The sequence below is a fragment of the Primulina eburnea genome, chromosome 6 (assembly GCF_022965805.1).
Source record: "Primulina eburnea isolate SZY01 chromosome 6, ASM2296580v1, whole genome shotgun sequence".
In the NCBI taxonomy this organism is placed as follows: domain Eukaryota; kingdom Viridiplantae; phylum Streptophyta; class Magnoliopsida; order Lamiales; family Gesneriaceae; genus Primulina; species Primulina eburnea.
The window spans coordinates 20,051,938-20,064,166 of NC_133106.1; the positions used below are offsets into that span (position 1 = coordinate 20,051,938).

Here is a 12,229-nt window from a genome sequence, read left to right on the forward strand (position 1 = left end):
TACTAACACAATTCTGATATAGAATCTTAGTCAATATCTTTCAAAAATCATAACAATTACATAAGCAATCTGTTCTTCAATCTGACTTCAATTCTATAATGTCTACGGTAGCAGAAACACAGTATCTGAAGCATATTCAATTCTGACAATACCATAAATTCAAATCTTGTCTAAACGTAACAAAACTTACGTCCAGAGGAAGCCTGCGTTGATAGGAACACAGTACTGAAGTCGGATTCAAAATCGAACGGACGGATTTCTCACAAAAGGCGTAAGGATATTTCACTCTTTTTCAGAAACCTTTCTCGATTCTTTATCCTCGTTTATGAAGAATTTTTCGAAGTATACATATATGTATATATATATATATATATATATATATATATATATATATATATATACATATACGATGCATGCAAGAAGGCAAGTGTCTCGTCTCGCCTATTCCACGTCTCGCGCTCGAGCGGTAAGAAAGTACCGCTCGGGCGCGACACTTTCTGTTCGGTGCGTGGCTCTTTATTCCATTGGCGCTCGAGCGGTACTTTTCTACCGCTCGGGCGCCACCTTTTCTGTTTGATTATCATCTCGGAGAACACTGGCGCTCGGGCGGTAACTTTCTACCGCTCGGGCGCCAGACTTTCTGTCAAACTCTCCCATTTATGGTGCATTGGCGCTCGGGCGGTCTCTTTCTACCGCTCGGGCGCCACGAATTCTGTACAAATCTTGTTTTTCTTGCACCGACGCCCGGCCTCGTCATTTGAGTTCTTATAACCCCAATCATGTCAATTATCAACAAATCGTGTCCGATTATAATAACCATCGTCAAATCATTTCGAATTAACATGATAAATTTCTCGGGCCTTACATTTCTCCCCTTCTTAGATCTGAGTTCGTCCCCGAACTCGCAACAATCGATTCAGAAGAAATGTATACAGAGTTCAAAGCAGAACTCATCTCAATGAATCTTTTCTGAAATCTCAATCTCACCATACTGGCTATACAACATCTGTATATACCAAACCACAGCTCATAGCAAATCACTACTATCAGCTGTTATCAAATCTGTTTATCCCGGTCAAGGATATACTCAATCTTTATCTTCAAATACCAATCGTCATCATCCGACGTTGGTTTCTTAAATCTGTCCATTCTGAACTGTCTTAATAGCTATTGTCATACAGTATTTCAAACAGTGACAATAGTCATAATAATTAGTGCTAACATCCAGCACTAAAGCTGTACCAAAGTCTTTTAATATCTGGATAACACATTCTGATTGCCTGTCAATCTGTGAATAATCTGCAAAATAACTTATGGTATGATCTGCCATAATTGTAAACTTAATCCAAATCACAATTTGATATAGTCTACTTCTACATTCTAGTTACTCTGACTATGTTCTGACATCAATCTGTGTCATTTAGTTCTGTTTGTACATCATCTTGTACAAACTAATAGATATAGATTGAACAATCTGTCAATCATAATCATATTATATCACAATCTGGAACATATTGGGATAATCTCATTACGAAATTCATCGAAATATACTCCCCATTTCGAATCAGAAATATACTAAGTCTGTAATAAATCTTCTGATTTCTATCTTTCTGTCTTTTCTGTTAGCGATTCAGACATGTCAGTACAATTTCTGCCAACATTTCTGTACAATTTCTGTCACGACTGATCTAATCTGTCTATATCAAAACTGTCTGTTCGAATATCATACATTCTCAGTCACAAACATGACAACTGAAGTCACTACAACGCATTTCTGACACTATCTGTAATTTCAGATTCAAATTATTCTATATAAACAAATCAGTTAATAATAAAAATTAAAGAAGAAATACCTACCTGGTATTCGGCTATGCCTATCAATATCAATTCTGTTATACAATACTGAAACATTCTGATATCACAAGCTAGTCAATTCATACAAAACACAAAATCACATATCTGTTTCTCTGACCTATACTCTGCTCTGATTATCGAAATACTGTTCTGACCACTCTGATCACGTTTCTGAACTGCTGAAATTCTCGAATTCATTTCTGATACAAGCTGAACTGTATATACTCTCAACGGTTCATAAAATCTGTATCAATACTGATTCAGAATAACAATAATCTATACTAATCTAGTAAATATATAGGATTGTAAGTTCTAACAATACTATCGATTCTGACAAATCAATCAGATCTTCATGCCATTCTGATCAACTGCTATATATCATCTGCAAATATAATCTGCTCCCCAAACAATACAATCTGTATAAAATACTGATCTAGAAGCAATAATTCTCAAGCAGTTCAAAACACAATCATATCAGATAATCTGTCAACTCATATAATATCAATCTCTGACATTTCTGACTTCCTGATCTTTCTGATATCGGTATCTGATCAGTCACTGATCACAATATCAACTGTCTCAAAATCAATCAGTATACTAACATCAGATGTCATCTATTCTGAATACAATCTGTTTCAACAAAATACATATCTGAACAATTTCTGTATACAAGAATCATAATTCTCAGAATATTTAATATGATCTTTCAAATATTCTTCAATTCATTTTGTATCATTCTGTATAGTCAATACCATTCTGTACTAAATCTACTATACACACAATACCTGATATCAATTCAATTTCTGAAGTTTATCTTTCTGAGATCACCACAAATCTGAAATCTTAGTTGGCAAACATCAGCCAACTCATATAATACTGACCAATCTGTCAATAGTAAACTCGATTTCAGTGGATCTACTGAATACATAAGGAGACAATCTGCTCCTTTCTGTACTAATCGAGTCATATACAATCTGAGTATCACAAGAATTCTTAGTCTAGAATCCTTATTGTGAAATCTCTACTCATCAGCCATATCTGGTCTGCATTTTATACTCTAGTTCTGTACTTGTTTAGCATATTAATATCAATAATGCAATCAAATCTGAAAACACAAGTACATCATAATCTAACTCGATCTCCTTCTTATCTTACTGTAGTTTATGATATTTCACAGCAATCTCTGATATCAATCTTTCTTTTCCTAACAAAAGGAAATCAATACTACAGTACAACCCAACTCAACAGGTACAACATATCTCAATGAAATTCTTTCAAAGATACTCATAATTGATGCATTAGTATATGTCAATACATATGCAACATAATCATAAAATAACAGTACCTGTCACTATATCATCAAGTGTCTCCTGGGGCTGTTCTTCGATCACCATATCCAGATGGTCCTGCTCCCGGAAATCTTCGGGAACCTCTCTGGGGACAAACTCTAGCGAAGTGTCCCGGCTGTCTACAGATACGGCAACTACCAGTCACTCCCTGGCATTGCTCTGTGGAATGTCTTCCTCCGCAAGTACTACAATACACTCCAGTATAACTCGGGCTAGAACCACTTGAGCTGGAGGAACCACTCCCCAACTTCTTGAATGACTTCTTTCGAGCTTGCAACAAATCTTGTTTTCCACTCGTGCTGCCACGATCAAATCGAAGAGGGGATTGCTGTGTCTGGGGTTGCTTCACACACAACCTCCCTAGCTGTCTAATCAGACTCGCCTCAGCTCTCTTTGCTCTACTCAAAATATCAGCAAAATGGTAAGGTCGCTGCAGATTCATAAATGCAACCACCTCCGAATTCAACCCTCTGATGAATTGATTTACTATAGCTTCATCATTTCCAGCTATCTGAGGAGCAAAATGCAGTAGAGTAGAGAATTTAGAAATATATTGGTCAATATTTAACTGACCTTGGCTCAAATTCTCAAACTCTGCTTTCTTGTCCTCTCGGTATGAAACTGGGAAAAACCGTCGATAGAATTCAGTTCTGAATATTTCCCACGAAATCACTGTACCTCTCTGTGCCCACATTCTTCTACTAGTAATCCACCAACTCCTGGCGGCTTCTCGTAACTGATAAGGCACCATTTTAACCCTCTGTTCATCTGTACAATCAAGTAAATCGAACAAGATTTCTATATCATCAAACCAGTTCTGACAGTCTTCAGATGTCTCGGTACCACTCAGAATCGGTGGCTGTAATAACTCAAATTCTTTCATCTTTTCTTCTAGCTGAGCTTCTGATGCATCTAGCTGTTCAGACGAAGTACTACCCCTTTCTGGAAATCTCCGAGACGGTATATCTGAATGTCAAACAAATCAATATACAGTCTGTATAATCTGTCTCAGCCCTCCTCTGATCATATACCTCTGATTCAGACTCGGTTCCGATCCAGGCTTAGTAATTACATGCTGCAATCAGCTCAGATAACAAGCAACATGTAATAGGGAAAGCAATAAATCATGCTAGCACACACAATGTAAATCAACATTGAAATAATTCTCATGCTAGCAATCACATGCAAGAAAAGAAAATTCAATCTACCCCGCTCATTCTCTTCTATCTCAGTCTAAAGGATCTATCGCTCTGACTATCTCAATCTCAAGGATCTATCCGCTCTGATACCACCTGTTGTGGGGATCCGGACGCTAATCATCTTCCTAATCATCTTTGGGGTTTAATTATCAGTTAAGATAAACAGGGTCTAAAATTTTCTCTTGTAAAATGCGGAAGGTAATGGAATCAATCTATTATACAAACTAGTATAATAATACAAATCTTGTATAACATGCCTCTAATTTAAAATTAGGTTCAACTACTACATTCAAGTAATAAAACCTATCTACATCCAAGTCCGTGATCACCACTCTAATCTCGATCTCTCCTCATCTTCTGGACCCTGATCCTGCCCCACCTCTTGTCATGCACACATACAAAACAAGACAACAGCCGGATAACTCCGGTGAGATATAAATATCCCAGTATAAACAATGTATTAAATGCAATCATATAAAACATATATACAAGCATAAACAAACATCAAAACATGTATCTAGTCTGACTACATGAATCAATGACTCATGATCTAATCTTATCTTAAATCTAGGGATCCCAATCTAATTTAGACTTTGGTATGCTGTATCGAATGTGTCTGAGATAGACGTCGATCTACATCTGAAGCTCTTCGATACACCGTAAGTCTAGAGTCTTATCGGTTCTGAGAAAGACTCGGCGGTTCTGCCCTAGTTAGGCTGTCTGCCCTAGACTCGGACTCTGACTCTGTTCTAAGTCAATACATTAACATATCAATCTGATAATCTGCAAATATCAATGCAATAAAATAAAGTATGTAATTTAGGGAAACTCAAGTCAAACCTAACTCGAGTTGTGCAATCCCGAATCAACATTTATTTATACCTTTGTCGTCCCGGTCTGACGATGACGAAGACCTGTATTCAAATCTGTCCATCTCGAATCTGAAATGACAATATTGAATACGCTGTATCAGTGAATACCTCAATATACAATTTGTTCTGATCAATACTCAATTCAGTATATAATCTGATCAATGTCTGAACAAGATATAATCTGATTCATATCATCGATATCACAATACAATCTGAATCATATCGAAATCTGATTAATCTAAATCAACTGATGTTTCGACGGCATAATAATACAATCTGAATAACCCCGTCAATCTGAACATCACAAATATAATACTGGACTTCATAATCTGTGTTAATATAATTCATACTCTGAATACTAACACAATTCTGATATAGAATCTTAGTCAATATCTTTCAAAAATCATAACAATTACATAAGCAATCTGTTCTTCAATCTGACTTCAATTCTATAATGTCTACGGTAGCAGAAACACAGTATCTGAAGCATATTCAATTCTAACAATACCATAAATTCAAATCTTGTCTAAACGTAACAAAACTTACGTCCAGAGGAAGCCTGCGTTGATAGGAACACAGTACTGAAGTCGGATTCAAAATCGAACGGACGGATTTCTCACAAAAGGCGTAAGGATATTTCACTCTTTTTCAGAAACCTTTCTCGATTCTTTATCCTCGTTTATGAAGAATTTTTCGAAGTATACATATATATATATATATATATATATATATATATATATATATATATACATATACGATGCATGCAAGAAGGCAAGTGTCTCGTCTCGCCTATTCCACGTCTCGCGCTCGAGCGGTAAGAAAGTACCGCTCGGGCGCGACACTTTCTGTTCGGTGCGTGGCTCTTTATTCCATTGGCGCTCGAGCGGTACTTTTCTACCGCTCGGGCGCCACCTTTTCTGTTTGATTATCATCTCGGAGAACACTGGCGCTCGGGCGGTAACTTTCTACCGCTCGGGCGCCAGACTTTCTATCAAACTCTCCCATTTATGGTGCATTGGCGCTCGGGCGGTCTCTTTCTACCGCGCGGGCGCCACGAATTCTGTACAAATCTTGTTTTTCTTGCACCGACGCCCGGCCTCGTCATTTGAGTTCTTATAACCCCAATCATGTCAATTATCAACAAATCGTGTCCGATTATAATAACCATCGTCAAATCATTTCGAATTAACATGATAAATTTCTCGGGCCTTATAGATGGTGTTGTTGAAAGCGAGTTCAATGACAATGGTTTAAACCGTTGTGATTGCTAACATTTGCGACGGATTTGTCGCTAGTTTTAGCAAAGGTTTGTCATGATATCCGTCGCAATTTTTTTCAGTAAAATAAAAAAAAATTACTTTTGATAATTTAATAAATCTAACAACAATCATGATCTTAACTAACAGTTAAAAATTTACAATAAATTGAAACAAAAAAATACCCTAAATCGAAACCAAATCGTGTAAGAGAAAAATTTTGAGTGTTGTGAAATGATGTGGAGGAAAATGGAGTGAAAACGCTGGTATTTATAGACAAGTTGCGACGCTTTTTGATTAACCGTCACTAGGTTTAATAGTAAATAGCGACGGTTACTATTAAACCGTCGCTAATTTAAATTTTTTAGCGAGCGACGATTTTTCAAAATCATCGCTAATTTAAAATATGTGACAGTTTAGCTTAAAACCTTCGCTCAATTTAGCAACAGTGTTGAATAAATCGTCGCTAATTTAAGAAATACGACGGTTTTAGCAAAACCGTCGTGAAATATAGCACAGTTTAGTAAAAATGTTGTTGTTTGTCCAAAAACACGCTAATTGATTCTGTCACGCCCGAGCTCGGGCCCGTGCCTGCGTGACTGCACAATGGGCTCCTATAGCAACTACTTCGTATTCGTCCTCGCTTTACGAAAATGATTAACCCAAGTTACTATAGATGTCTATTGTAAGCCATTATAAATTCATTTTAAATATTTCATTTTCAAGATGTGGGACAAGGGTATCACAATACCCCTCTTTCAGAACGCGACGTCCTTGTCGCGGCCTGACCCCTCGATCCACCAGTGCCGAGAATCTAGAGGTGGCTCATACAGGTTCAAGAGGTGGCTCCCGTCATGTAGCACTTTGCCCCACAGGTTCAAGAGGTGGCTCCCATGTACGTAGCACTTTGCTTGGCATAGCACTTATTTCCCAGTGTTCCATGCCAGTGACCGGCTATGATACCATACTGTCACGTATCGAGCCCGAGCCCGAGATCAGGATGGCCCACGATCGTTACAAAAAAGGCGTGTTTTACTGTAGCGGTCATGGGCCATGGCATAGCATGGACCTCGGCCCATACCCACACACCATTACGCATAGGACTTATCCAGCCCAGGCACTGGAGTTTTTACCTCCTCAGGATTAGAACCCAAGACTTTTTGGACTTATATAGATCTTGGCAGCAATCCTAGTACCAGTTGAGAGGAACTATAGAGCCCAAAATCAGTAAACGTAAATCACATGCATTTATTTAATTGTTAAATCTTTTATTTAAGTTTAAAATGATTTTAGTGGTCATGAATTATTTAAATTGCATTACTTTAATATTTATGTGATGCACGTTAAATTATGTCTCGAGTTTCATGTTTCAGACGATTATTCGATACGGGGACGAGGAAAGAGACCGGCGACGATTTTTGGCTATTTTAAAATGTGATATTTTATTTTAAGTTAAGGATGAGGCATTTTAAATGAGTTACTAAGTTTCAGCATTTTAAAGCCTAAATTATGTATGTAGTGAGTTTAGAATTTTTTTTGAAACTTTGAAAGTTGACTTCGAGCATTTTATTTTGTAAAAAAGAGAATTTTATAAAAATCATTGTGTATTTATTTTAATTGAGGAGTTTGGTTGAATTAGTGTGTGTTAGCCTTTTAATTAGTATTTTTATTAGTTAAATTAGCACTAATTAATCCTAATTAAACACACACACACACATTAATAATATACTCACACCCACACACACTTTTTCATACACTAGAAATCGATAACACACACACACACACATATTTCCATTCAGACTTTTATTATTTTGAGAGAAAAACCTAGAGCAGCCGCCCCACTATCTGAAAATTTCCCTGCAAGTTTTCGTTAGTTTATTTCAAGGAGATCGTGCCACGTTCGTCCCAGGTCAACCCTCGCTTCTTTCCCCCGCTTCGGTGTCGTCGTTCGGTAACATTAAAGATTTAAAAGCATGTATATTTTGTTCTTCGTGCGTCGATCTAGTCATATTATGTGTTGTGATGTTTTTAAAAACGTAAAAATTCATGTGCGATGTAAATGGTTTGAGCAGAAAAATTGTTTGATCAATCTATGCACGTTTTTAGATCTCAGAATTTCCTGTTTAATGTATTTTGAATTACTGCGATTTTTCGGTCAAGATTTTGGGAAAACTTTTAAACATTTGAAACGTATAACTTTTTGATGCCTTCGATTTGATATAAAATTCGAAATATTTGAATAAAAATTGAGTGAGTTATGACTGTTTTCGTGGGACTGCTCAAACGATGTTTTTCTGAAACATATGTTATTGACGTGTTCTTGAAGTTTTATTGTTGCAGGTTTCGTTGGGGATCGACTGGTGAACGCTTCTGCATTTAGATATATCGAGAATGATGTTGGGATTATTGTTGGTGTTTCGTTTCGTGTCGTTAGGCGTTGAACTAAAGTCGTAGGAATTGTTTTGGTGTCAAACGCCCCAAGACACTACGCATCACAAACAACGAAACCCAATCTGTGAACATGACTATAAAACCATTGTCGATTGTCCAAAAAAACACGCTAATAGACAACAGTTTATAAAACCGTTGTCGTTGACCCTAAAAAAGACTCAAAGACAACAGTTTTTAGAAAACCGTTGTCGATTGTCCAAAAAAGCACGCTAATAGACAACAGTTTAAAGAACCATTGTCTTTGACCATAAAAACGCTCAAAGACAGCGGTTTGGCCCCATAAAAGACAACGATTTTCTAAAAACCATTGTCTTTTGCTTTAAATAACGCCATACGACAACGGTTTTCAAAAAAACCATTGTAAAAAATAAAAGACAACGGTTTTAGCGAAAAACCGTTGTCGTATGTTTGTTGTTGAATGACAAATTTGTTGTAGTGAACACATTACCATCGTGAAACAAAACTGCATTAAACACCACATTATCAGAGAGAATAACTTTATCCATCAGAGTAGCAATAGATGAGAATTCATACTAGCAGTGCAAAGATCACGTGAGGTAACAAATGCAAGAGAAACAAAAGAATATGAGGTGCCAGTGTCAAACAATACTCGTGCTGAAAAACCATACAAATTGCAGTTATCAGTAATAACAATACCTGGAGCGACCTATGCATCATCCTCAGTCAAAGCAAATACACGAACCGGTGGTTGATTTTGTTGCTGACCACCCAGACCTCTAAACTGATGCGGAGGTTTGCTAGACTTGTGAGAAGAATGAGATGGTGCTGGAATTATGTTACTCTGTTCCCCACTAGCTACCTGGGCTGATTTTACCGTCTGACTTGAACAGGCTCTAGCATAATGACACAGTCTACCTCATACAGTTCAGACTCCATGAACTCCCACACACTGATTACTATAATGATTGCCTTCACAATGATCACAACAAGGGCCAGAATAACGATGTCCACTTTTTCTGTCAAAACTCGCAGAACTTGAAGAAGTAGAACCTGATTTCTCAAATTGTTTCCCTCTAGGACGAAAGGAAGCATTACCAGTGACTAAAATGTTGCCTCCCAGAGTGATTATGGTGAATAGGATCTCGATGGACACTTCTCCTCAAACTAGCCTCAACTCTCTTAGCAAGTTCCACTGCCTCAGGATAACTCATCGGTCTTCCAGTAGAAACAGAAGGATGAAGAAGGTAATTCAATCCCTCGATGAAACTCTCAACAACCGCACCCTGGCTGGCAGTAACGTGAGGAGCATACCTCAACATAGCGTAGAAGGTATCATCATACTCCTCAAAAGACTTATCACCTTGCTTGAGATTGTGAAATTTAGAAGCCTTGGAACTATAGAATGTTGGTGGCAATTAACTCTCTCGGAATTTCAACTTGAAAATGTCCCAAGGCGGAATAATCCTCTAAGACTCCAGAGTCATCAAATTAGTAGACGACCACATCTTAGCATGGTCTCTTAACTGATGGAGTGCTAACTTCAAACGATGCTTGGGTGGATACTCAATCAACTCAAACAAATCCTCTATCTCAACAACCCACAATGAAGCTTTTTTTGATCCTTCGGTGCCACTAAATAAAGGTGGATGCATACTATGGAAACGAGCAACTAAATCATCCATCTTAAGATGGTCTAACTGACCAACAGCTTGAGTAACATCCTCATCATTAACAACAGTATGAGGTCTACCACGACAATATGCACGACCTCTACCAGCAGTTTGCTCCTTCCATTCTATAAAATGTAACGAAAAATAAATAGAACGAAAGTAAACATAACACGTAGACACATAAACATGCTGGCAAGTAGTAACAAACAAGCACAATGAATATTTAGTGCCGCGATTCGAGTGTCCTAGAATCTATTTTGTGCGTAACCCAGATTAGGCTCTGATACCATGATGTGAGGCACATTTACTTTAATGACAATTAATGATCAAACAATAATGATTTGATTTAAATCTACCACAAAAAAATGATTTTAGATACTTTAAAATAGACCTCAGGGCTTGGAAAAGTTTTGACATGATCTCCCCGCACATAGGACATCCCGGAAAGCTCAAGCATCAGAAAATATTAAAATTAGTCAAGACTGACACTACGATAATCATAAACAATCACATACAAGTGTCGACTAGGCACACGTCAAAAATTCTCAATCATCAGTTCAACTAAGCCGACAAGATTTTAAACATACTAAAACTGATCCTAACTAAATAATAACAAGTCAAACACTTATACAGATACTCGAGACATCTTTCCGGAAAATAAAATACGACATATATAACTGACACAAACTCTAAGAAAACCATAAAGAATAGTTGGGAGACTCCAAAGGACAGAGCCAAGCAATCCCACCTCAATCCCAAGCTCTTCTGGCGAAACCTCGGCCTTATACAACAAAGCTACTCAGGAGATCTACCATTGTGCCCTATAGCAACCACATCAGCCCCCTAGTAAACAACTGAGGTTAAGATTCTGGTATGAAACAGTTCAACAAACATAACAATAACATAAATCATGCATCAATATATAAGAAGATGTAATGTGAAATGCATGAACATGGCTAAAAAACAACGGGGTAAACGGATCCAAACATACGATACGATCAACAAGAATAATGCTCGAGCAACACACGGGGGAGCTACATCGTCACACAGCTAAACAGTCCTACAAAGCCTGAGAGGTATGCCAGGCTGTGCTAATCAACACTCCCAACTCGGCTTCCATACAGCTGTAACTATATATAACCGGAATGACACAAACAACCAGAATTGGATATCACAATCTCAGCGCTCATCCACTAACAACGAGATTGATCAATCTTTATTACCGTTTCAGGTGTATCAATATAGACATATCAGCCACAACCTGATCTCGAGTTATACAACAACCATTGCCGAATAACAATGAATGACAACAATTGGTCAACAAGTACGATAGGGCTCAAGATATATGTCATAACAGTATGCCCTCCCTAGACTAAATGTCATATACACTGAACATGTAACACAATAAGGCATTTAATAACTCAATTGTTCACATAATCACATAAACAACAATCACAACATATAAATATGCGTAAAACATAATTTAATTTTTACCGTTGTATATTACCAAACTATAACATACCTATACCAATAAAATAAAACCGGTGCACAACTTTAAAGGTCCTTGGGCTCAATGGTTTCCGATTGTCGAACCAGTCAGCCTACTAAGGATGAAGA

General features: G+C 37.4%; 1 long non-coding RNA gene across 1 annotated transcript in view; it reads right to left on the minus strand.

Moving 5' to 3' along the window:
• Positions 1-11,789, minus strand: part of LOC140833359 (uncharacterized) — a 65,089-nt gene extending 53,300 nt beyond the window's left edge. The window contains exons 1-2 of the long non-coding RNA XR_012118433.1: positions 11,361-11,789; positions 9,639-10,737 (exon numbers count right to left, since the gene is read on the minus strand). This is a non-coding gene — a long non-coding RNA (uncharacterized lncRNA). The remainder of the gene's footprint in view (positions 1-9,638; positions 10,738-11,360) is intronic.
• Between the last annotated feature and the right edge of the window lie 440 nt (positions 11,790-12,229).